The 20,636-nt window shown below is 56.4% G+C and overlaps 1 protein-coding gene across 2 annotated transcripts in view; it reads left to right on the top strand.

The window, feature by feature from the left end:
* Nucleotides 1-20,636, top strand: part of LOC140395056 (protein S100-A1-like) — a 119,383-nt gene that overhangs the window by 15,474 nt on the left and 83,273 nt on the right. Inside the window, exon 1 of one of the 2 annotated variants that reach the window (XM_072482413.1) lies at nt 3,607-3,764. The exons of the other annotated variant lie outside the window; for it this stretch is intronic. The gene's annotated coding sequence lies outside the window, so the exon portion shown is untranslated. Of the gene's footprint in view, nt 1-3,606; nt 3,765-20,636 lie in introns of those variants that run through there. 2 annotated transcript variants of the gene reach the window in all.

The raw sequence follows: 20,636 nt of genomic DNA, 5'->3' as shown, positions 1-20,636 counted from the left end.
CTTAGATGTGTTGGAAACCTTTGAACTGCTTCTTTCACATTCAATTTAATTCCCCTTTAACTTTTTCAAGCCTCTGGGCTTGCTGAGAAGCCTAAAAACTTTGAACTGAATTATTCATATTCAATTTCACAGTCCATTACCTTTTACAAGCCTCCTGATTGACAGGTCCAGGCTGTCTCAAATCCTAACCGTTTGATTAATTTTGCTAATGGATTAATTTGGCCTGTGCTTGCTCCTGTTCTGACCTCGGATCTTTCGACCCTGCCGTCAGGTCCAGCCTCTGCAGCCTTGTTCTCGGCCCCCCCATTGACTGCCCCGGCTATTTCCGTCCCCCCCCCCTCCCTTCCCTCACCCCCCCTCCCTTCTTTCTTCCCTCTCCTTATTCCTTGGTGCTTTCGTGGTCCTTCTGCGGGGGGCCCTCCACCCCCCCCCCCCCCTCCTCCCCTCTCCCTATTGGCTGTTGGCGTCAAACAGGTCCTGGAACAGGTTGGTGAATGGCCTCCACTTCTTATTGATGCCGTCTTCCAACCCCCGGGTGGCGAATTTGATTTTCTCCAGGTGGAGAAATTCCGACAGGTCTTCCAGCCAGTCTGCAGCTTTGGGCGGCGCAGCTGATCGCCAGGTGAGCAGGCGGGCAATCAGGGAGGCAAAGGCAAGGGCGTCAGCCCACCTCCCCATGAAGAGTTCTGGCTTATCTGATGCCCTAAAGACTGCCACTCTCGGGCTTGGCTCCACCCTCACCCCCACACCCTTGGACATCGCTCGGACCAAGGCTTTCCAGAACCCGGCAGGCCCAGAACTTGTGGGTGTGGTTGGTCGGGCCTCCCTGGCACCGTTGACGTTTGCCCCCCTACCTCCAAGAAGAACCTGCTCATGAGGACTCTGGTTAGGTGCGCTCTGTGCACCACTTTCAGTTGCATTAGGCTTAGCCCTGCGCATGTGGAGGTGGAGTTGGCCCTGCTCAGTGCTTCGCTCCAGAGTCCCCACCCTATTTCTTTTTATTAAAAATTGTTATTCAGCAAATTTTGACTATTTCCACCATGCAAAAGAAAAACAAGAGCAACCCAACAATATAAAAAACAATCCCATCCAAACCCACGAACCTACCCCCCCCCCCCCAACCCTTCCTCCCAATCCCACCCCCCTCAGCGGTCAACGGTAACCAACTGCCGAACGTGTGTGATCAACAAGGCCTCACAATTGTAGAACCCTTCCTTCGCCCCCTCAGCTTGAACGTCACCTTCTCCAGGGTCAAAAGCTCCAGCAGGTCCCCCCCGGGCACACCGAGGCACAGGGTAGAGAAACTGACCTCCACCCCAACAAGACCCACCTACGAGCAATCAGTGAGGCGAAGGCTAAAGCATCTGTACCCGCCCCACCCCCCCACCCCTCGCACCCACCTGCAGCTCCGGCCGCTCCGACACCCCGAATATAGCGTCTCGGGGACTGGGCTACGGATTCATATGCAAGACCCCCGAGATTGTACTGAAAGCCTTTCCAGCTTCAGGCAGGACCAAATCATATGAACATGGTTCCCGGGGCCCCTTCCACATCGCTCACAGATCATCCGTCACCCCCTCGAACAGCCGGCTCATCCTAGACTTTGTCAGCTGCGCCCTATACACCACCTTCAGCTGTATCAGCCCCAACCTCACACTCGGGGTCGAGGCATTCACTCTCCGCAGCACCTCACACCACAGTCCCTCTTCCAATGCCCCTTCCCCAGCTCCTCCTCCCTCTTTGCCTTAATCCCCTCCTTGGACACCCTATCCTCCTGCAGCACCCTCCTGTAGGTCGCCGGAACAACCCCCCCCCTCTCCAGTCCCCCCGCTGACAGCGCCGCCTCCAGCGATCAGGAGGCCAGCACTATTGGGAAGGTCGGGAACACATTTGCCAGCTGGTCCGCGCAGGATCTGAGTGCACGACCATGGAACCCGTCCGGACCTGTCACCTTCTGAGGGTTCATTTTCAAGAAGGCCAATCTGACTTCGGAAGCTGAGAGGGTGGGTATGGGTCTGTCCGGGGCTGCTGGGGTAGTCAACAGCGGTTTGATGGTTTCCTGCTCGAACCGAGCATAGAATGCATTGAGCTCATCGGGGAGGGGTGCGCTGCTGCCGGAGATTCTGCTCGGCTTTGATTTGTAGCCCGTTATGTTGTTTAAGCCTTGCCAAAACCGACAAGAGTCTGTAACGCTAGTCTGTGACTCTAGCTTGGTCAGGTATTGTCTCTTGGCATACCTGATGACTTTGCTGCAGGCGTCGGACCTGAATTTCTTTATAGGTCAGGGTCAAATGACTTAAATCATAGAATTTACAGTGCAGAAGGAGGCCATTCGGCCCGTCAAGTCTGCACAGACCCTTGGAAAGAGCACCCCACTTCCACCCCACCCCCGTAACCCAGTAACCCCACCTAACCTTTTTGGACACTAAGGGCAATTTATCATGGCCAATCCACCTAACCTGCACATCTTTGGGCTGTGGGAGGAAACCGGAGCACCCGGAGGAAACCCACGCACACACGGGGAGAACGTGCAGACTTCTCACAGACAGTGACCCAAGCCGGGAATCGAACCTGGGACCCTGGAGCTGTGAAGCAATTGTGCTAACCACTGTGCTACCGTGCTGCCCAACACCTCAGGCCTGGCCTTCAATAGGGACTCAATCTCCCAATTAAGCCATGGTTTTCGGTTGGGGAATGTACGTTCTACTTTCTTTGGCATGCAGTCTGATAAAGTCTGTGATGGTGGTGGCATACTCGTTTAGGTTGGTCGCTGAGTTCTTAAATATGGACCAGTCCACTGTCTTCAAACAGTCACATAGGAGCTCTTCTGTTGCCTCGGACCAACACTGCAGGACCTTCTTAACCGGATTCTCCCGCTTAAGTTTCTGCTTTTATGCCGGGAGAAGGAGCACCGTCTTCTGGTCTGATTCCCCAAGTGCGGTCGGGGGATGGAACGGTAGGTGCCCTCGATTTTTGAGTAGCAGTGGTCGAGAGTGTTGTCGCCCCTGGTGGGACAGGAGATGTGTTGCTGGAATTTTGGTAGTACACTCTTGAGGTTGGTCTTGTTGAAGTCCCCGGCCACGATGAACAAGACCTCTGGGTGATCTGTTGCATTGTTATTTATAACTGTACAGTTCGTCCAGCGCCTTCTTCACTTCTGCCTGGGGTGGGATGTAGACCGTTCTGATAATGGCTGAAGTGAACTCACGTGGAAGGTAGTACGGGTGGCACTTCACGGTCAGATATTCCAGGTCTGGGGAGTAGTAGGTCACCAGGATCGCCATATCCAAGCACCAAGAAGAGTTGATGAGGAGGCAAGCCCCTCCACCCGTCGCTTTGCCTGATGACGCGGTGCAGTCCGTCCGGTGTATGAGAAGCCTTCAGATTGTATGGCACAGTCTGGTGAGGCGGGAGTGAGCCATGTCTCTGTGAAACAGAGCACACAGCAGTCTCTCACTTCCCTCTGAGAGGTAAGTCTAGCATTAAGTTCGTCCAGCTTGTTTTTGATTGCTTGGACGTTTGCCAGGAGTATGCTGGAGAGAGAAGTCATGAAACCATGTTGTTTTAGTAGTACCTGCAGACTGCAGCAATTCTCTGGCTCGGTCGGCGGCTGCATCTGGATGTCAGGCAGGAGCTTCCTGGGTCAGGTTAGGCCGGATCCACTGTTCTGTTCCAGCTTTGGTGGTCTGGTCGGGCGCTCCTGGAATCGGGCCTTGGACTAGGGCTGGTCCGGCCTCCACGTGGATTCTTCCTTCCTTCCTCTGGTAAGTGGGGTGGCTGGGCGGGCCTCTCCGGGTCGGGTTAGGCCGGGTCTCGTGGTCAGGGGCTGGGTCAGGTGCTCCGGCGGCTGGATTGGGCGGTCTAGGGGCTGGCGTCGATTCCAAGGCTGGGTCAGGCGCTTCAAGGTCTGGGTCGACTCCAAATCAAGGTCGGGGTCGACCTTCGGTTTGGGTCTATTTAACTTCCGGGTCAGGAAGTCCTACCGGGTCGGGTCGGGTCATCAGGTCCATTCCATGGGCCTTTGAGGACCTTCAAACCTGCAAGAAAACATAAAAGAGAGAGGATAGTGTTAGAATTAAGTTTTAAGAGATTAACATTCTCCCTGTGTTTGCGTGGATCTCGCCCCCACAACCCAAAGATGTGCAGGCTAGGTGGATTGCCATATCTTTTTATTAAAACAGTAAAAAATATATACAAGGCAAACGGTACAAACACTAATTTTGTGTTGGAGATAGAGGGTACCCTCCCCTCAGTACTAACGTACAGGGAGGGGGGGTAGGATACTCTGATTATTAAAACAGTTCACAACCGTTGTACTAAAAAACAAACGGTACACACACTAAACTTTGCGCTGGAGAGACCAGATACCCTTGCCTCTGTACCAACAGAAGGGAAAGGAAGGGGGGGGGGAAGGAGGGTGGTGGGGTGGGAGGGAGTCAGCTGATGGTGGAGGGGGGGGGGGCCCAATAGGACACTGCCTGAATTACGCTAAATTGCCCCTTAATTGGAAAAATGTACTTGGATACTCTAAATTTATATTTGAAAAAGTTTTTAGAGATTTGTATAGTTATCGGAGATCTAAGAAGAGTATCAGTGCGCGAGAGCTTGCACAGAGCCGCCACTCTCCGGCGCCATCTTGAGGCATCTCCATCTTGGGGCATATAATTGCCAGGGCGAATAGAAGCAGGCACAGCGGGCATCCGTGCATTGTGCCCCTGTGCAGCTGGAAGTATTTAGAGTTGGCGGTGTTGGTCCGGGTGCTCGCCGTGGGTCCGCTGTACAGGAGTCTCACCCAGGAGTTGAACCCTGTTCCCAGGCCAAACCGCTCGAGTACCTCAATGAGGCAGTTGCACTCTGTCGAAGGGCGTCTTCTGTGTCCAGGGTGCTGATCACCTCTCGTGTTCTCTCCCCGGATGGCGTCATTCTCACCCAAGTGCTGTATCTAACTGCTTCTTGAAAACATACCAGCGTTTTGGCCGCAACTGCTTTCTGTGGTAGCAAATCCCACAGGCCGACCACTCTCTGGGTGAAGCAATTTCTCCTCATCTCAGTCCTAAATGGTCTACCCCATATCCTCAGAATGTGACTCCTGGTTCTGGACACACCCACACCATCGGGAACATCTTTCTTGCATCAACCCTGTCTAGTCCTGTTAGAACTTTATAGATTTCTCTGAGATCCCCACATTCTTCTGAACTCCAGCGAATACCATCCTAACCGATTCAATCTCTCCTCATACGTCACAGGAATCAGTCTGGTAAACCTTGGCTGTACTCCCGACACAGCAGAAACATCCTTCCTCAGGCAAGGACGCCAAAACTGCACACACTATTCCAGGTGTGGCCTCACTAAGGCCCTGTATAATACCGCAAGACATCCCTGCTCCTGTACTCGATTCCTCTCGCTGCGAAGGCCAACGTACCATTTTCCTTCTTTACCACCTCCTGTATCTGTATGCTTACCTTCAGTGACTGGTGTACGAGAGCACACTCGGGTCTCCTTGCACATTCCCCTCGCCTAATTTATGACCATTCGGATAATTATCTGCCTTCCTGTCTTTGCTACTCTGGTGTGTTTCAGTCAGTAATCTTGGTGTGGTAATACCAGGTATTGCAGTACCTGAGAGGTGGATGCCCATTGGCTAGACCTAGGAGTCTACCATTGGCTAATGTACATAGCTCCGCCCTGAGAGGTGGGGTATAAGAACCAATGCCGTCCCAGCAGCCTTCACTTTCTGTATCGAAGCTGCTGGGTACAGTTCTAGCTGATTAAAGCCGATTAGTTATGACTCACCTTGTCTCGAGAGTAACTAATTGTGCATCACATGGTTACTTCTCTCAGGTCCTTTTCTTTCTTCCCTTGTTCTTATCAAATAACTACTTTGACGATTTCAAAAAGCCAGCAGAAATGGGTCGTCTTTCCTTCGGGGAGACTCTGGGAGGGGGTCTGGGTCCTGTGGGTGCTCTCTCAGACTCTGCGGGGCATTGGAGGGGAATTGGTAGGTGACTCAGCTTCGGCAGTCGGGTTGAAGCCTGGGTTGGTGGATGAATGCAGCATCTCTGGCTGGTTAAATTGGGTAGGGAACTGTTTCAGTGGGGTAGGAGGCTGCTTCTGTGTGGCAAACAGGGCATGTCTGTTCTGTCTCACTGCGCCGTGCTCTGTTTGAATGAGGTAAGACTGTGGATATGGTGTCTGTTCAACCATTTGTCCATAGTGAACTTGATCTCGGATCCAAATTGGCTCTCCAGGTTGGGGATCCAGCAGGATGCATGTGTCCAACACTTGGCTGGAACAATATTTGACCCCTGTCTCTTGCGTTGTCCAAGTCATCAGTTTTACCCGTGGCATAAGTGTGTGTGTGAGAGAGAGCAGGAAATGGAGCTTTTAGTCCTCTTCCCATAAGACGTTCACCTGTTGCTAAACAATTTTGGATTGGAGTTGGACGATAGCTCAGATGCACAAATTGGGTGCTGTGAAGCAACAGTGCTAACCACTGTGTTACCATGCCGCCCGACATAGGATAAACTTTGTGCTCAACTACTCTGCTCAGCTGGGTAAGAGTTATCCAAATTTTGATCCATCTGTTGGGTTTAGGAAACATCCCCGAGCAGCCGCTTGTTGGTCCTGTCACAGGTGAAATAATTCTATTGCAACGTGGATCAATTTCCTTCTTTACTTTTGGCAAGAATGCATGAGCAACATTTCTGGGTGTACATATTTCAGGATGCAGAGTGATGTGGTACTGTCGGCAGCTTTCCTTGACCTGTGAACACCTGTGGAAATACAGGTCTGACTTTTTAGGCTCATCTTCTTGGCTTGCCATTTCCTCTACTCTGCTAATCAGATGCAAGTTGGTACAGGCCTTTTGGTACAGCCCTTTCTGGCCTTTTGGTACAGCCCTTTCTGGCCTTTTGGTACAGGCTTTTTTGGCCTTTTAGTAAGGCCTTTCTGGCCTTTTGGTACAGGCAGGCCTTTTCCGCCTTTCGGTACAGACCTTTCTGGCCTATTGGTACAGATCTTTCTGTACAAGCCTTTCGGTACAGATCTTTCAGGCCTTTCAGTACAGGCCTTTCTGTACATGTACAAGCCTTTTGGTACACGCCTTTCTGGCCTTTTGGTACACGCCTTTCTGGCATTTTAGTAGAGGACTTTCGGTAAACTGTTCAAGAGTTAAAAGTCAGGTTCTGGCATGGTGGCGCAGTGGCTAGCACTGCTGTCTCATGGCACCGAGGTCCCAGGTTCGATCCTGGCTCTGGGACACTGTCCGTGTGGAGTTTGCACATTCTCCCCGTGCTTGCGTGGGTTTCGCCCCCACAATCCAAAGATGTGCAGGTTAGGTGGATTGGCCATGCTAAATTGCCCCTTAATTTTAAAAAAATGAATTGGGTACTTGTAGTGGTATGTATTAGGGGTATTAAGGTACCCTGTAATGCCGAGAGGCTATTGGTGGATAGACAGTGGGTCCCGATTGGATCAGCCGCCTGCTGGCTCCACCCAGTAAGGCGGAGTATAAGAGCCGGGGTTCTCCCAGCAGCCGCATTCTGTAACTGTGCTGCTGGGGAACAAGTCTGCGTAATAAAGCCATCGTTCGACTCCTTCTCATCTCGTCTCGTGAGTGATTGATTGTGCTACAGTACTCTAAATTTTTTTTTTTTAAAGTCAGGTTCTGATTCATATGTAATATTTCTGTAATTTATTTTCTTGCTTTCGGAAGATTGATTTCAATTCTGATGTGACCAGCTCTATTCCCCGCCCCCGCCCCCCCCCCCCCCCCCCCTGCCCCCACCCCCACCCTGGTTCATTTATTTTTTTACATGAGGGCTGAAGAGAATATTTCTCCAACCAATGGTTCAGCATCAGAAAAAAACAAAACTGTTGCATGTGTTGAAAGTTGATCTTCTTTCTCTCCGCTAGGATAGCAGGCACTCCAGTATCTTCCCATTGCTTCCCAAGTCTCTCCAGGGAAAGATACCTTTGTTGCTCTTATTAGCCTTAGTTTTATTAGCTCTAATTCTGTCACCTTTGCTCACGAGTCACCAGGTATCTTTCTGATACCGCCACGTGGTTCAAGCTTAATAACGCAGCACACCGCTTAGTAAAAGTTAAATCAACGATCATTTATTATATACAGCAATAAATACTTATACAATAATCCTACTTCTAGACTACTACCTACCACTAAAGGCCAATACTTAACTTTGGAAATGGCCCACCAGGTCAGGGAAACGAATGGTCTTTCGAATTGGTTCTGGCCTGCGGGATTCAAAAAGGCTGGGTCGAGTCGATAGTCAGGAGCGCCTATCTGGTAGCGATCGCTGGAGTAAGACTTACTTGTTTCTTTTGTCGAAGGGTCTCGAAGGTTGCGAGCAGGAGAAGAAGGGTCGATCTGAACTTGGCCTCTATTTTAATAGTCCCTGGGGGCTTCCCGCCTCTCGGGGCGGACCTCATACCTGGTTCCAAGTGATTGGACTTGGTCCCAATCACTTGGTTCGATATGCTCCAATAATGGGGCGATTCCTTGATCGGGGGGGGTGGTCGTCCACCTTTCTTTGTGTCAGCCCCTGCTGGCGCCAAAAGGTCTGGATCGGCTTTGTGTTACTAATGTGTAGCAATTGTTCCCGGGGATGGCTGCTTACTATGCAGATGGCTGAGCTGTTGTGATGTTGATGGCTGCAGGAATCGGTCTGGGCCGACTTCCCCAGAGTCGAATACGCTATTTTGCCTGCAGCTGACCGTTTGAGTCCTGTTGGCTGATTTTCCCATCAGCCTCTTTCGTTCGCCATTTTAGATCGGGGTTTGACCATTCTAATCGGGAATCAGCCATTTTAGGCAGCTACACCTTCGATATCATCTATTCCATGCATCTTGCCACCTTTCAAAGGCTTCCCTTTGTGTATATCCTGTACAGATTTCTGGCTAAAACACACACCCAGTGGCCATCATTCCACATAAATATATTCAGCTTCTTTGACAGGGCAGTTTCACACCCCGTGTTTTTCCTGCCACACCGATTACAGCTGGTTGGGGTTTCTGATAGGCATTTTCCTGTCCCCCTTGCTTTTTTACAAGAGCTTTTCCTTCTTGATATTTAACATATCACAAGTGACTAGCACTGTGGATTCACAGCGCCAGGGTCCCAGGTTCGATTCCCTGCTGGGTCACTGTCTGTGCGGAGTCTGCACGTCCTCCCCGTGTGTGCGCGGGTTTCCTCCGGGTGCTCCGGTTTCCTCCCACAGCCCAACAACGTGCAGGTTAGGTGGATTGGCCGTGCTAAATTGCCCTTAGTGTCCAAAAAGGTTAGGAGGGGTTATTGGGTTACGGGGATAGGGTGGAAGTGAGGGCTTAAGTGGGTCGGTGCAGACTCGATGGGCCGAATGGCCTCCTGCTGCACTGTATGTTCTATGTCTATGTCTAACATAGTCAACAGAGCCAGCTGATTTTGAGATTGAGGGATGGCAGCTCGGACGGCAGATCAATTCTGTTTCCTGATCTCAGTTTGAATTGTTTGCTGAGGTTAAATCGTCTCTTAGCTGCAAGTGTCGGACAGGTCATCATTCAACACTCCCCACAATGATTCTGCCTCTGATCACTTCATCTTCCAGGCTGCCATACTGACATTTCCCCGCAAGCCGATATGGCTCATTTATGAATGCATCAACACTTTCCCCCTGATGTTGGGTACATTTGTTAAATTTAGCCCTTTCAATACAGGTATTCTTCCTCAGACTGACGTATCAAGCGCTTTGATTACTTCATTGTACGTGGTTTTTTTCTCATCAATACCCTCCATGACGAGGATATCATCTGCACAATCACCCACTACATATAACAGCATACTGACCCACTCATTGCTTGCTTTCGCACTGGAGCCCAATGCAATGTGGTATCTGGCAAATCTCCAATGCCAATTCAGCCACACATTTTTTTTTTAAATTTAGAGTACCCAATTCATTTTTTCTTTCCAATTAAGGGACAATTTAGCATGACCAATCCACCTACCCTTTGGATTGTGGGGGTGAAACCCACACAGACACGGGGAGAATGTGCAAACTCCACAAGGACAGTGACCCAGAGCCGGGATCGAACCTGGGACCTCGGCGCCGTGAGGCAGCAATGCTAACCACTGCGCCACCCTGCTGCCCTACAATTCAGCCACACTTAAGCTTAGTTGAGGCCTGCGACCTTCTCGAAAGCTTTTAGGCAATGGCAAAAAACTTGTGCATCGTCAATTTCCATATTATTTTATGTGCTACCACCAGATAATATTTTTTGTGGCAATTGCAGGATATATAATGAATCTGCAGAGGTTTGTAAAACAGGGGGCTGGATTCTCCGTCGCCGGGATCTTCCGCTTCGCCGGCAGCACAATGACGCCCACGGATTTCCCAACGGCGTGGGGGTGCCCACAATGGGAAGCCCCATTGGCCAGCTGCCAGGACGGAGGATCCCACTGCCGGCGAGGGCACGCCGCACCAAAAATCGGGTGAGGCCGGACGGAGAATCCTGCCCAAGAACTTTCATTTGCACACATCTTTTCTGGATACCTTTTTCAAAATGTAACGTACCCAATTCATTTTTTTTTTCCAATTAAGGGGCAATTTAGTATGGCCAAGCCAGCACGGTGTCGCAGTGGGTTAGCCCTGCTGCCTCACGGCGCCGTGGTCCCAGGTTCGATCCCGGCTCTGGGTCACTGTCCGTGTGGAGTTTGCATATTCTCCCCGTGTTTGCGTGGGTTTCGCCCCCACAACCCAAAAGATGTGAGGTTTAGGTGGATTGAACATGCTAAATTGCCCCTGAATTGGAAAAAATGAATTGGGTACTCTAAATTTAAAAAAAAAAAATTAGTGTGGCTAATCCACCTACCCTGCACAGCTTTGGGTTGTAGGGGTGAGACCCACGCAGACACGGGGAGAATGTGCAAACTCCACGCGGACAGTGACACGGAGCCGGGATCAAACCCGGGTCCTCGGCGCCGTGAGGCAGCAGTATTGAATCTGAGCACATCTTACTGATGGTTACGCCCTCCACAAGAGATCAAACCCTGTGATGTTGCACAGAATCTGCTTAGCATATTAAACTATTACACTACATGTGGAGCCATGCAGCAGGGCTGTATTAGGGACTGATTTCTGCCCTGTTTCTGGCAGAGATATGTGTTGTAAGGTTGTGTGCTGTGTCGTGAAGAGGCTGAGGGAATTGTATGGTTGGAAAATAATGTTTAACAACAACGCATAACTATGTACATATGTACAGGATATAGTCCTGACTAAGTTCCCTTATTGCCAACTTCTACCAGATTCTCTCCTAAACTCTACTTTTCTCATGTGACTTTCTACATCATAATGTGGGCGGTGATGTTGCCCCAGCGCACATTAACCCTTACCGTCCCCAACACCCTTGTGGTGATTCGAGACAGTACACCGGAGACTTCCAGTAATGAACAAGGGTGTTTATTAACAACAGGCAACAGTAACTATGTCCAGGCACAGAGCAACAATACTTAGGTCTTAACTCACTGGCTCCGGAATCCACACTGCTCGGTCCCCTGCTCCCAGGGTCCTGCTCTTTTTTTCCCCATTTGTCGGGCTTCGCACAGTGCTGTGCGATAAGTCCCAAGCTGGTCATGTGGACCGCAGGCGTTGCCCCTTAAAGGAGGAAAAGGTTAAGAGACACAAGGGGAGAGATTTCATCACAAAGTCAAACTGTCCGGGGATCTTAGGGTCCTTGTAGATCGCCTTAGTCCCCCAATCGGCTCCTCCGTCTCTGAGACTCCATCGCTTCTGTTCCCTGCTCCAACTCCCACCTGGGCCGTCGGTTGAGTCATCTCCGAACTCGGAGGTTCCCTCTGCTCTGGTGCAGTCACAGGGTCACAAGTGGCACCTGTTGGCCCCAACTGCTCCCGGACAGGGGTTGTCGTCCCTCAGCTTCTCATGTGGCTGACATGCTTCTGCACTGTCTCTCTGGCAGCACAGCGGGTTAGCACCGCTGCCTCACGGCGCCGAGGTCCCAGGTTCGATCCCGGCTCTGGGTCACTGTCCGTGTGGAGTTTGCCCATTCTCCCCATGTTTGCGTGGGTTTTGCCCCCACAACCCAAAGGTGTGCAGGGCAGGTGGATTGAACACGCTAAATTGCCCCTGAATTGGGAAAAAATGAATTGGGTACTCTAAATTTATTTAAAAACTATCTACCACATAAGAGACAGGCCCAGACTTGGACACAATCTGGCCTGGTAACGAGAGTGGGCCTGAGGTGAAATTCCTGACAAGAACTAGGTCGCCTAAGGCCTAATGGGAGGTCTGATTGCTTCATCATGGCACTATAGAGTCATAGAGGTTTACAGCATGAATATAGGCCCTTCGGCCCAACATGTCCATGCCCCCCAGGTTTTACGACTAAGCTAGTCCAATTGCCCACATTTGACCCATATCCCTCTATACCCATCTTACCCATATAACTGTCTAAATGCTTTTTATAAGACAAAATTGTACCCGCCTCTACTACTGCCTCTGGCAGCTCGTTCCAGACACTCACCAGCCTCTGTGTGAAAAAATTGCCCCTCTGGACCCTTTTGTATCTCTCCCCTTTCATCGTAAACCTATGCCCTCTAGTTTTAGACTCCCCTACCTTTGGGAAAAGATGTTGACTATCTACCTTACCTGTGCCCAGCGGCATAGATGAGGTAGATAGTCAACGAGCGCGATTCTCCGGCCTTGTTGGTCTAGGGGCTGGTTTAGCACACTGGGCTAAATCGCTGGCTTTTAAAGCAGGCCAGCAGCGCGGGTTCAATTCCCGTACCAGCCTCACCGAACAGGTGCCGGATTCTGGCGACTAGGGGCTTTTCACAGTAACTTGATTTGAAGCCTACTTGCGACAATAAGCGATTTTCATTTCATTTCATTGTTGCGCTCTCGCTCAAGCGTAACGAGGCCGGTGAATAGTGGGAGAAGCCAAAAATGAATTCCGCACCGGGCGCCAAACAGTTTGCGATGCAACCAGCCCGCTCCCGAAGGCGAAATCAGGATCTCCCCGTAGCGTGAAGAGAAACTAATTATCAACACTTTCAATACAATTAAAGAGAGCGAGCCCCATATCCAATGGCCTCCCGTCATTCAGCGGCATCCCTGGAAAGTGCTTGCGCTGGCGCCAAACGTGAGCCTGGTGGAAGGTCTCCTGTGGGGCGCCGAGGTGAGTAGCCATCTTTGCTCACAGGCAAAGAGCCCAGGGGGTGCTGGGCATGACACCCCATTGCTCAGCAGGGGTCGGGGGGCCCTCAGCTGGGGGTGGAGGACCCTCGGCTGGGGCTGGGGGACACTCTGCGGGGGTGGTCCACCATGGGTGGGGTGGGGGAAGGAGCTGGGGGGGGCAACCGCTCATGGCACCACTATGCCAATGTGTATACGTTCCGGGGCCACCCTCGTCCCTGCCCGCCTGCCCCACCAGTCACCCAGATCCCCCACCGACTACTGACGCCTCTGGCTGCATGGCTGAAGGCTATTGCTGGTAGGGAATTGGCAATCGTGGTTAAGTGAGCACTTCACAGATGCCAAGTGGATTCCCGTGGGTGGGTGGGCCATGTAGCTGGTGGAGCTCATTGCCTAACATCCCAACGCACGCTGATGCCTGGACACTGTGCCCGAACCCTGCTGGAGGCAACACCACACACGCAGCAGCCAACATCCAAACACCCAGCGGGTGGGACACATGACCACGGCCGGAGGGTGGGTGACTGCCATGGGGGGGGGGGAGGGGTGATGGCTGGACAGATGGGCAACGGGTCCAGAAGTCAGACCACATTGCGGAAGAAAGTGACAGAGGCATCATAATGGTTGTGCAAAATGGAGTTTAATGTTCTGTACAATACGCCACACCCGGTGGTGACGCCCTCCCACCCCGACACCCCAAACCCCCCCCTCCCCACCTCCTACCCATTCCCCTCAACACCCACCCCCCATGGATCCTCAATGTGCCTGGCCCTCCTAACTGACGACTACGCCTTGGTGTTTCTCCAGGATGCACATCTGAGGTGGAGGCAGCTAGCCGCCTACCTCATCCCATGGCCTTCGATGCTCCTGGCGGGCGTCCTCGGGGGGCTTTGGGGCTGGAACACCCCAGTTCACTTCTCGGCGGCATGTGCACAGCCATGCCGCCCTGTCCCATGTGCTGACTGTGAATCATGGCTTCATCAGAGGGGTGGAACTCGGGGGAGCTGGTGCCCACTCCATGGGACGGGTCCGGGTTGGCACTCAGCGCCCCTCCTCCTGCTCAGTGCCCTTACAGCCGTGGAGTCCGCCTTGGGGCAGAGGGGCAGCTGGTTCGAGCCCCGGTTGCCACTGCGTCATCTGGCTCTGCCAGTCCTGGAGGATCCCCAATGTCTGTACCATGGTGTCGATGCCCACGGCGATGCTCCTCAGTGACCGGGCCACCCTCTGCAGCGCCTCGGCCATGTCCACCTGAGATTGGGACAAGCTCCACAACGCCTCGGCCATGCCCACCTGAGATTGGGCCACGCTCTGCAACGCCTCGGCAATGCCCACCTGAGATTGGGCCACGCTCCGCAACGCCTCGGCAATGCCCACCTGAGATTGGGCCACGCTCTGCACCGCCTCGGCCATGCCCACCTGAGATTGGGCCACGCTCTGCAACGCCTCGGCCATGCCCACCTGAGATTGGGCCACGCTCTGCACCGCCTCGGCCATGCCCACCTGAGATTGGGCCACGCTCTGCAACGCCTCGGCCATGCCCACCTGAGATTGGGCCACGCTCTGCAACGCCTCGGCCATGCCCACCTGAGATTGGGCCACGCTCTGCAACGCCTCGGCCATGCCCACCTGAGATTGGGCCACGCTCTGCAGCGCCTCGGCCATGCCCACCTGAGATTGGGCCACGCTCTGCAGCGCCTCGGCCATGCCCACCTGAGATTGGGCCACGCTCTGCAACGCCTCGGCAATGCCCACCTGAGATTGGGCCACGCTCCGCAGCGCCTCGGCCATGCCCACCTGCGATTGGGCCACGCTCTGCACCGCCTCGGCCATGCCCACCTGAGATTGGGCCACGCTCTGCAACGCCTCGGCCATGCCCACCTGAGATTGGGCCACGCTCTGCAACGCCTCGGCCATGCCCACCTGAGATTGGGCCACGCTCTGCAACGCCTCGGCCATGCCCACCTGAGATTGGGCCACGCTCTGCAGCGTCTCGGCCATGCCCACCTGAGATTGGGCCACGCTCTGCAGCGCCTCGGCCATGCCCACCTGAGATTGGGCCACGCTCTGCAACGCCTCGGCAATGCCCACCTGAGATTGGGCCACGCTCCGCAGCGCCTCGGCAATGCCCACCTGAGATTGGGCCACGCTCCGCAACGCCTCGGCCATGCCCACCTGAGATTGGGCCACGCTCCGCAGCGCCTCGGCCATGCCCACCTGAGATTGGGCCACGCTCCGCAACGCCTCGGCAATGCCCACCCGAGATTGGGCCACGCTCCGCAGCGCCTCGGCCATGCCCACCTGAGATTGGGCCACGCTCCGCAACGCCTCGGCAATGCCCACCTGAGATTGGGCCACGCTCTGCAACGCCTCGGCCATGCCCACCTGAGATTGGGCCACGCTCCGCAACGCCTCGGCCATGCCCACCTGAGATTGGGCCACGCTCCGCAACGCCTCGGCAATGCCCACCTGAGATTGGGCCACGCTCCGCAGCACCTCGGCCATGCCCACCTGCGATTGGGCCACGCTCTGCAACGCCTCGGCAATGCCCACCTGAGATTGGGCCACGCTCTGCAACGCCTCGGCAATGCCCACCTGAGATTGGGCCACGCTCTGCAACGCCTCGGCCATGCCCACCTGAGATTGGGCCACGCTCCGCAATGCCTCGGCCATGCCCACCTGAGATTGGGCCACGCTCCGATGCACCTCGGCAATGCCCACCCGAGATTGGGCCACGCTCTGCAACGCCTCGGCCATGCCCACCTGAGATTGGGCCACGCTCCGCAACGCCTCGCCAATGCCCACCCGAGATTGGGCCACGCTCCGCAGCGCCTCGGCAATGCCCACCTGAGATTGGGCCACGCTCCGCAGCGCCTCGGCAATGCCCACCTGAGATTGGGCCACGCTCTGCAGCGCCTCGGCCATGCCCACCCGAGATTGGGCCACGCTCCGCAACGCCTCGGCAATGCCCACCTGAGATTGGGCCACGCTCTGCAACGCCTCGGCAATGCCCACCTGAGATTGGGCCACGCTCCGCAACGCCTCGGCAATGCCCACCTGAGATTGGGCCACGCTCCGCAACGCCTCGGCAATGCCCACCTGAGATTGGGCCACGCTCTGCAACGCCTCGGCAATGCCCACCTGAGATTGGGCCACGCTCCGCAACGCCTCGGCAATGCCCACCTGAGATTGGGCCACGCTCCGCAACGCCTCGGCCATGCCCACCTGAGATTGGGCCACGCTCCGCAGCGCCTCGGCAATGCCAACCTGAGATTGGGCCACGCTCCGCAGCGCCTCGGCAATGCCAACCTGAGATTGGGCCACGCTCCGCAACGCCTCGGCAATGCCCACCTGAGATTGGGCCACGCTCCGCAACGCCTCGGCCATGCCCACCTGAGATTGGGCCACGCTCTGCAGCACCTCGGCAATGCCCACCTGAGATTGGGCCACGCTCCGCAACGCCTCGGCAATGCCCACCTGAGATTGGGCCACGCTCCGCAACGCCTCGGCAATGCCCACCCGAGATTGGGCCACGCTCCGCAACGCCTCGGCAATGCCCACCTGAGATTGGGCCACGCTCCGCAACGCCTCGGCCATGCCCACCTGGATTGGGCCACGCTCCGCAACGCCTCGGCAATGCCCACCTGAGATTGGGCCACGCTCTGCAACGCCTCGGCCATGCCCACCCGAGATTGGGCCACGCTCCGCAACGCCTCGGCAATGCCCACCCGAGATTGGGCCACGCTCTGCAACGCCTCGGCAATGCCCACCCGAGATTGGGCCACGCTCTGCAACGCCTCGGCCATGCCCACCTGAGATTGGGCCACGCTATGCAACGCCTCGGCAATGCCCACCTGAGATTGGGCCACGCTCCGATGCACCTCGGCCATGCCCACCTGAGATTGGGCCACGCTCCGATGCACCTCGGCCATGCCCACCTGAGATTGGGCCATGCTCTGCAATGCCTCGGCAATGCCCACCTGAGATTGGGCCACGCTCCGCAACGCCTCGGCCATGCCCACCTGAGATTGGGCCACGCTCTGCAATGCCTCGGCAATGCCCACCCGAGATTGGGCCACGCTCCGCAACGCCTCGGCAATGCCCACCTGAGATTGGGCCACGCTCTGCAACGCCTCGGCCATGCCCACCTGAGATTGGGCCACGCTCCGCAACGCCTCGGCAATGCCCACCTGAGATTGGGCCACGCTCCGATGCACCTCGGCCATGCCCACCTGAGATTGGGCCACGCTCCGCAGCGCCTCGGCCATGCCCACCCGAGATTGGGCCACGCTCCGCAACGCCTCGGCCACGCCCACCCGAGATTGGGCCACGCTCCGCAACGCCTCGGCAATGCCCACCTGAGATTGGGCCACGCTCCGCAACGCCTCGGCCATGCCCACCTGAGATTGGGCCACGCTCTGCAACGCCTCGGCAATGCCCACCTGAGATTGGGCCACGCTCCGCAACGCCTCGGCAATGCCCACCTGAGATTGGGCCACGCTCCGCAACGCCTCGGCAATGCCCACCTGAGATTGGGCCACGCTCCGCAACGCCTCGGCAATGCCCACCTGAGATTGGGCCACGCTCCGCAACGCCTCGGCAATGCCCACCTGAGATTGGGCCACGCTCCGCAACGCCTCGGCAATGCCCACCTGAGATTGGGCCACGCTCCGCAACGCCTCGGCAATGCCCACCTGAGATTGGGCCACGCTCCGCAACGCCTCGGCAATGCCCACCTGAGATTGGGCCACGCTCCGCAACGCCTCGGCAATGCCCACCTGAGATTGGGCCACGCTCCGCAACGCCTCGGCAATGCCCACCTGAGATTGGGCCACGCTCTGCAACGCCTCGGCAATGCCCACCTGAGATTGGGCCACGCTCCGCAACGCCTCGGCAATGCCCACCTGAGATTGGGCCACGCTCCGCAACGCCTCGGCAATGCCCACCTGAGATTGGGCCACGCTCCGCAACGCCTCGGCAATGCCCACCTGAGATTGGGACAAGCTCCGCAGCGCCTCGGCAATGCCCACCTGAGATTGGGCCACGCTCTGCAACGCCTCGGCAATGCCCACCTGAGATTGGGCCACGCTCTGCAACGCCTCGGCCATGCCCACCTGAGATTGGGCCACGCTCTACAACGCCTCGGCCATGCCCACCTGAGATTGGGCCACGCTCCGCAACGCCTCGGCAATGCCCACCTGAGATTGGGCCACGCTCCGCAATGCCTCGGCAATGCCCACCTGAGATTGGGCCACGCTCCGATGCACCTCGGCCATGCCCACCTGAGATTGGGCCACGCTCTGCAACGCCTCGGCAATGCCCACCTGAGATTGGGCCACGCTCCGATGCACCTCGGCCATGCCCACCTGAGATTGGGCCACGCTCCGCAACGCCTCGGCAATGCCCACCTGAGATTGGGCCACGCTCTGCAACGCCTCGGCAATGCCCACCTGAGATTGGGCCACGCTCCGATGCACCTCGGCCATGCCCACCTGAGATTGGGCCACGCTCTGCAACGCCTCGGCAATGCCCACCCGAGATTGGGCCACGCTCCGCAACGCCTCGGCAATGCCCACCTGCGATTGGGCCACGCTCCGCAACGCCTCGGCAATGCCCACCTGAGATTGGGCCACGCTCCGCAGCGCCTCGGCAATGCCCACCTGAGATTGGGCCACGCTCCGCAACGCCTCGGCAATGCCCACCTGAGATTGGGCCACGCTCCGCAACGCCTCGGCAATGCCCACCTGAGATTGGGCCACGCTCCGCAACGCCTCGGCCATGCCCACCTGAGATTGGGCCACGCTCCGCAGCGCCTCGGCAATGCCCACCTGAGATTGGGCCACGCTCCGCAACGCCTCGGCCATGCCCACCTGAGATTGGGCCACGCTCCGCAACGCCTCGGCAATGCCCACCCGAGATTGGGCCACGCTCTGCAACGCCTCGGCCATGCCCACCTGAGATTGGGCCACGCTATGCAACGCCTCGGCAATGCCCACCTGAGATTGGGCCACGCTCCGATGCACCTCGGCCATGCCCACCTGAGATTGGGCCACGCTCTGCAACGCCTCGGCAATGCCCACCTGAGATTGGGCCACGCTCCGCAACGCCTCGGCAATGCCCACCTGAGATTGGGCCACGCTCCGCAACGCCTCGGCAATGCCCACCCGAGATTGGACCACGCTCCGCAACGCCTCGGCAATGCCCACCTGAGATTGGGCCACGCTCCGCAACGCCTCGGCAATGCCCCCCTGAGATTGGGCCACGCTCTGCAACGCCTCGGCCATGCCCACCTGAGATTGGGCCACGCTCTGCAACGCCTCGGCCACGCCCACCTGAGATTGGGCCACGCTCCGCAACGCCTCGGCCATGCCCACCTGAGATTGGGCCACGCTCCGCAACGCCTCGGCAATGCCCACCTGAGATTGGGCCACGCTCCGCAACGCCTCGGCCACGCCCACCTGAGATTGGGCCACGCTCCGCAACGCCTCGGCAATGCCCACCTGAGATTGGGCCACGCTCTGCAACGCCTCGGCAATGCCCCCCTGAGATTGGGCCACGCTCTGCAGCACCTCGGCCATGCCCACCTGAGATTGGGCCACGCTCCGCAACGCCTCGGCCATGCCCACCTGAGATTGGGCCACGCTCCGCAACGCCTCGGCAATGCCCACCTGAGATTGGGCCACGCTCTGCAACGCCTCGGCAATGCCCACCTGAGATTGGGCCACGCTCCGCAACGCCTCGGCCATGCCCACCTGAGATTGGGCCACGCTCCGCAACGCCTCGGCAATGCCCACCTGAGATTGGGCCACGCTCTGCAACGCCTCGGCCATGCCCACCTGAGATTGGGCCACGCTCCGCAACGCCTCGGCCATGCCCACCTGAGATTGGGCCACGCTCTGCAACGCCTCGGCAACGCCCACCTGAGATTGGGCCACGCTCTGCAACGCCTCGGCAATGCCCACCTGAGATTGGGCCACGCTCCGCAACGCCTCGGCAATGCCCATCCGAGATTGGGCCACGCTCTGCAACGCCTCGGCAATGCCCACCTGCGATTGGGCCACGCTCTGCAGCGCCTCGGCAATGCCCACCTGAGATTGGGCCACGCTCTGCAACGCCTCGGCAACGCCCACCTGAGATTGGGCCACGCTCCGCAGCGCCTCGGCAATGCCCACCTGAGATTGGGCCACGCTCCGCAGCGCCTCGGCAATGCCCACCTGAGATTGGGCCACGCTCCGCAACGCCTCGGCAATGCCCACCTGAGATTGGGCCACGCTCTGCAGCGCCTCGGCCATGCCCACCCGAGATTGGGCCACGCTCCGCAACGCCTCGGCAATGCCCACCTGAGATTGGGCCACGCTCCGCAACGCCTCGGCAATGCCCACCCGAGATTGGACCACGCTCCGCAACGCCTCGGCAATGCCCACCTGAGATTGGGCC

Source organism: Scyliorhinus torazame, chromosome 18 (assembly GCF_047496885.1).
Source record: "Scyliorhinus torazame isolate Kashiwa2021f chromosome 18, sScyTor2.1, whole genome shotgun sequence".
Classification (NCBI taxonomy): Eukaryota; Metazoa; Chordata; class Chondrichthyes; order Carcharhiniformes; family Scyliorhinidae; genus Scyliorhinus; species Scyliorhinus torazame.
Note: the sequence above shows the minus strand (reverse complement) of the source record. Positions and strands in the feature narration are given on the sequence as shown.